Source organism: Rhagoletis pomonella, unplaced genomic scaffold (genome assembly GCF_013731165.1).
Source record: "Rhagoletis pomonella isolate Grant_MI unplaced genomic scaffold, Rhpom_1.0 Rhpom_scaffold_08434, whole genome shotgun sequence".
NCBI classification, from domain to species: domain Eukaryota; kingdom Metazoa; phylum Arthropoda; class Insecta; order Diptera; family Tephritidae; genus Rhagoletis; species Rhagoletis pomonella.
Window position 1 is genome coordinate 295 of NW_023466963.1, and position 5563 is coordinate 5857.

A 5563-nucleotide genomic window follows, 5' to 3' on the forward strand; every position below is an offset into this window, starting at 1 on the left:
CTTCTTTACCCTTCGCGATATCTGTATTTAACTTTTCGCAAAAAATTTCTTTGATCTTTCTGGATTTTTTAATCTTTCCGGATTTCTTCTAAATATTTTCGGGGATTTCTTAAGAAGATTCGTGAACTTTTGGTACTCTACAAGAATTTTTCGCTAAAGAACGTAAAAAATACCGATTTTCTCAACTAACAACTTGCAAAAGTTTATTAATTTATTTGCCTTTAATTATAAAACAAGGTACAGTCTGTGAAAGTAATGAAATGAAGTACATTGAAATATTTGTGGAAATAGTACAAGATACCACACCGTTTTGCCCACCGTGCAACCGCATTAGAAATTTGTTTACTTTGCAGGAATTTTACTAATATTGCAATTTGCCACAAGCGTTACCCGACGCTGCCGCCGTAGTAAAATACACATATGTACATACATAGGGCTATAAAAAAAGTAAAAACAAATAGAGGTAAAAGGCGCAACAACCGCCGAAACGTAGGGCTGAACGAGCAGGGCATACATTAGTGTGGGGCATATGTGGCACATTTATGCGGCGCAGTGGCAAGCACTTATACATTTACTGTCACGTATGCGGAGCAAAGAAGAAGAAGAAAGTTTGTTGCTAGCAGGCTTTATGCTGCATAAAAGTGCGTCGTTGCAAAGGGTGCGCGACTAGAAATTGTATACGCCCTGTAGACTGTCTGGCCGCGCATAAATTCGCAAGTGTTTTTGTTGCGGCAAAATGGCAATCATAATGTTTTTGTAGTTGTTTGTTTTTGTTTTGAAAAGCCACATTTTCATTTGAATTTTAAACGCATTTCCCTCATATGTTGTGCCTTATTTTGTTTGCTTTCTGCATTCATTTAGTGGCATTATTGGCGTGTGATTGATAAAATTGCCACCAAGCAGCAAGGCAACAACCAACAACACCAAAACAACAAGAGGGGCAACCACAGCTAGTGTGGTGGTCGCTGGCAATTTTACTCTTTATATATCGAGTTGTGCGCCATTATATGTTGCAACGATAAAAATGCAAATTTCGATTTTACTTTGCATTTCTTGCAATTCAATTTTTTTGTTTTTTTTTTTGTGTGAGCTGTTGCGCCCTTCATTATGCAGATTTTTATTGCGTATTATTTTATTGAAAATATAGATGAAAACAAAGTAAATTATGAGCAGTTGGGAATGGAAAGATAATATTAAAAATGAGAAACCATAGAGTGCTTCCTATTACGCAATGTTGCATAGTTGGGTTATAATTTTCTCATTCTCCTCATTCAACGAAGCGAAAAAATTTATTTTTGTTTGATCAACACCATTTTGTTTGATACAGTCAGTTGGGTGAACGACGGCCTAACCCTATAGTGAGATTACTTAACCGACGGTTAATACATATTCAATACCTTCTATGTTTCGAATGCCACTAAAAATTAATCGAAATTCGTGTATCGTACCTTAAATTTTTTTGAGGAGACTGGTGGAAAATCTGCGCCTGTATCGAGTGATAAAAAAGTACCGATAAACTCGAAAAATCCTGAAAGATCTCACTGAAATAAAAATAGGAATACATTTTTTTTAAATATAGATGTAGATTTTTTAAACAGCTTTCATTGATATTTTAATGTTTTTATTACGCTTTTTATTATTTTTTACATTTTTATGAGTAGTTTTTATTATTTTTTTCATTGCGTAATTTGATAATGTTCTTGTTTTAAACTATGCGGGTTTTCCATAGGTGGCAACATTTCAAAAAACTTATCTAGCAAAGCTTTCCCAAATACTTTTCGTTTGGCACCAGTTATGTAATATTTAATTTACTTTCATTATTTTCAGTGTTTACTTTTAGATAAATGAAGATTCTATTGAAAATATTGCCAAAGCAAGATTTCTTAAATACCTTTCGTTTGGCACGCATATTGTAATATTTCACTTATTTTATCAATTTAACTGAGTTGAAATTTCAAATAGGTAGCACCCCTCCTCAAAAATATTTCTGACTGCAAACTTTCTTAAAATTCTTTAGTTTGATACCCATATTGCAATATTTATTTTTTTAATCAATTTAACTGAGTTGAAATTTTCAAATCTTCCTTAAACCTCTCTAATTTTATACCCATAATGTAATATTTCATTTATTTTATATATTTAATTGGGTTTAACATTTTCAAACAGGTGGCAACCCTCTTCAAAATTATTTTCGACAGTTATCTTCCTTAAACGTTTTTAATTGTATACCCATATTATAATATATCAGTGCGTTGAAAAATTTAATTACATACATATGTCCCTCTAGTGGTGGCCTTTAATTCTTCAGAAATAAGTTTTTCTGATAGAACTTGTCCAATTAAGGAACCTAAGGTACTTTAAAAGTGGATATTTTTATACTAAAAATGGTTTATTAGTTTAAATAAATTTTCTTATATTGATGCAAGTTTTCAAGCCTTTCAAATTATATCTTCCCTTGTACACTTAATCAATTTTATAACGAACAATAATTTTTTTTAATCTGTTTTTTGTCTGTTTTTCACTTTAAATTCCTCTTTAATACTCAATTCCTTTTATTTGACTCAGCTATTGAGAACAACCTCAATTAACGCAACATACCGAAATTTTATCGGTTACTTATACCGCGGGCGTACTGTACCTACAAAATGTTTGTACAAGGTTATATACCTACCAATGTACGTGGGAATATAAATTGACGACCAAAGTATGAAATAACTAAAAATAATTACAAAAATAAATACTATGTGTACAAAAAAAAAAAGAGTAAAACCTCAAGAGACCAAAAAAGCCACTACACATTAAAAGTTCACGCGCTCATTTAGCTTTTGAGCACAAGCTTATCACCAGCTAACTACAAATACTTAATCTAAGCATGAAAATTGAAAATTGCAGATAGAAATATACAAAAGTACATAAGAATTTACATTTTCATACATATTTATGTACATATGTATGTAGATATGTAAGCATGTACATAAGTATATACATAAATATAAAAATGTGGTCGCTTAATTCTACGCAACTGCTTGCCTGGTCGCTTGCACACGCGCCACCCATCGTTTGTAACGGTAGCGTGGCCGAGCGGTCTAAGGCGCTGGTTTAAGGCACCAGTCTCTTCGGAGGCGTGGGTTCGAATCCCACCGCTGCCAAGATAGTTTTTTGTTGTCTTATTTTGGATTGGAGTGAAATAATTTAAAAAACTTGAAAGTGCCTAGCACGATCTTTACACAAATTTTCAATTATTTAGGTGCGTAAATGCAAAGACATAGATTATAAAAGCCTCTGGAGGCGGCTTATGCCCAGCAATGAATTTCGAACTTCGAATTTCTCAATTTTCTCATTTCGTTGACCTTCAGAAGACCTTGTAAATATGTACATATCTATGTATATAAGTTGAGTATATTCGGTTGAGTCAGTTAAGTTTTATAAATAAGTATAAGTTAAATTGTTTTTGAGTACTTTATTGAATCACTTTTTAACTCTATTGTACTATTGTGCTATTGTGCGATACAGTAATCTTATCCTGGTAGGTCGTTAGAACAGCTGTTTCTTATTAAAAATATCTACGCCAAAATCAAAATTTTCGTCATACAATAGCCAGCTACTTAGTATACAATGGCTTCCTTATATACATAAGTATCTTCAAGTATACTGTGACATATGTATGTATACCATTCCTTTACCTTTTCTTTGAAAATCCCTCAAGTTCAAGGTTAAATAATGGGGAATATCCGAACAATTACACCACGACCTGAAAGATCTTCTATGTAGCTGCCGCTAGATCCTGCCTTATCTGAGACCTCCTACCGCTCCGAAGTATGCATGGCTTTCAAAGAATACCAATTCAGCCAGCAAAATGGTTTCGGTCTCGCAAGGATAGTTCAGGATCCTTCAACATGTCGGCATAGTGTTTCCATATTTTACACAGACAACTTAACTAAATTGAATTTGATCACACTGTAGGATTGCTAATACTTCGGCTGAAGCACCGTGTGGCATCTACCATTGGAATTGCTGTTTTACATCCTTCAACCCTTTGTGCTAATTTACGTATCTGGGATCAATGGCTAGAAGAACATATGTGCAGTCTTCGCGATTTGTGACTTTCACTAGGAACTTCCAAATAAGGCAGATTTCCTTGATTATGAAATATTCCTAACCATGGTTTCATTAGAAAGTCGTAATGGCAGCTCTTCGTGTCTGCTGTGGCTTAAAAACCCATGGGGTACTGTCTAAATACCCTACAGCTCTGAAAGTATTCAACGCAGATCGGGATGCTGGTAACAGAGGAAGAGGAAGGCTTCCTCTGCGATGGATTGAACAGGTGGAGAAGGACTTGGCTCGTCTTGGCATTTCCAATCAAGAAGAAGGTCCTAAATATGTGTATATCTCGTGTCAGATATAGATATACTCCACTTTTTTTTAGCAAAAATGCACTTCTACTTAGAAAATGTTTACCGGCGCAAGACCCGGCTAGCGAGTACCTCTGAATCGCCGTTCGGTTCGGTTAAAATGGTCAAAAACTGGGTGTTTGACGCTTGCTGTAAACACATCTGGAACTGCATAAATAACCAGACCTTCAGTCAATACACGCTTAACCCCGCTTATATTAGTATCAAATTTTTCCTGTATAGATTGCTTTAAACCTATATCAGCAACTCTCCTTGAGCCAATGTCCTCCAGCTGAGACTAAAACCATTTTGTGAGCTGTGAACAGTTCATGCGTGGGTAATAAATTTTAACTGGACTCCATTGAGTTAAGTCCAAGATGCGATGTGGGGAGACAACTCCGCAGTTAGCCAGACTTCTGTTTTATGTCATAGCTTCTTACTAAAGACGTTATTAAAAAAATAAGTAGGACTATCTTACATTTAGTCTTCCGGATACCTCTTTAGTCCTGGAATACTGAGGTGGAAGGACGTTTAGTTTGAGTTAGATAGCGATGATACGCTCCATCACAGTTTCATCTTATTATCCAGTCTAGATTTAGTTCACTCTATAGTCCTTTAATTGCTAGCATTACCAAGATTATCGCAGACTATCTGGCAGGTTGGCGGGGACGAAGTTTTTAAAAAAAAATATATCGACACATATTCTTATCTAGCTCTGGCAAACCTTTCACTAATTATTGTTGCAAGCAACTATACTTGGCTGTGTTTCTTCTTTGCCTATCTCTATCGCTCTCTCTTCTTCGCTTCAATTCAATAGCGCAGCTGCATTTTCTTGCAATTCCGACCACATTTTCTTAAGCTTATAAGCACGTAAGGAAGGCTGTTAGCTACTTACAATGCGCTAGTCGTACTCGCTGGTAAGTAAACGTAATTGTAAGCATATTTCCTGCGCAATTTTATTGCATTTCAGCGGATACTCAGCTGAGATTTATGTGATCCTTGAATTTATTATGACCACAAGTAAGTGATGGATGGATGGTGTGTGTGGGTGTGTGAGTGGTTACGTGTGCGAGGGAGGAGTAAAATGTGTGATAAATCCAAATTTCTCCACCACTAAAATGAAAATTATTTGCAGCTCACGTGCGTAAATAATTCATATTCAACATCCCACA

The 5563-nt window shown here is 35.2% G+C and overlaps 1 non-coding gene across 1 annotated transcript; it reads left to right on the forward strand.

Moving 5' to 3' along the window:
• The first annotated feature begins 3067 nt into the window (after positions 1–3067).
• Positions 3068–3149, forward strand: Trnal-aag. Its single transcript has one exon. It is a non-coding gene; the product is annotated as a tRNA-Leu (tRNA).
• The last annotated feature ends 2414 nt before the right edge of the window (positions 3150–5563 follow it).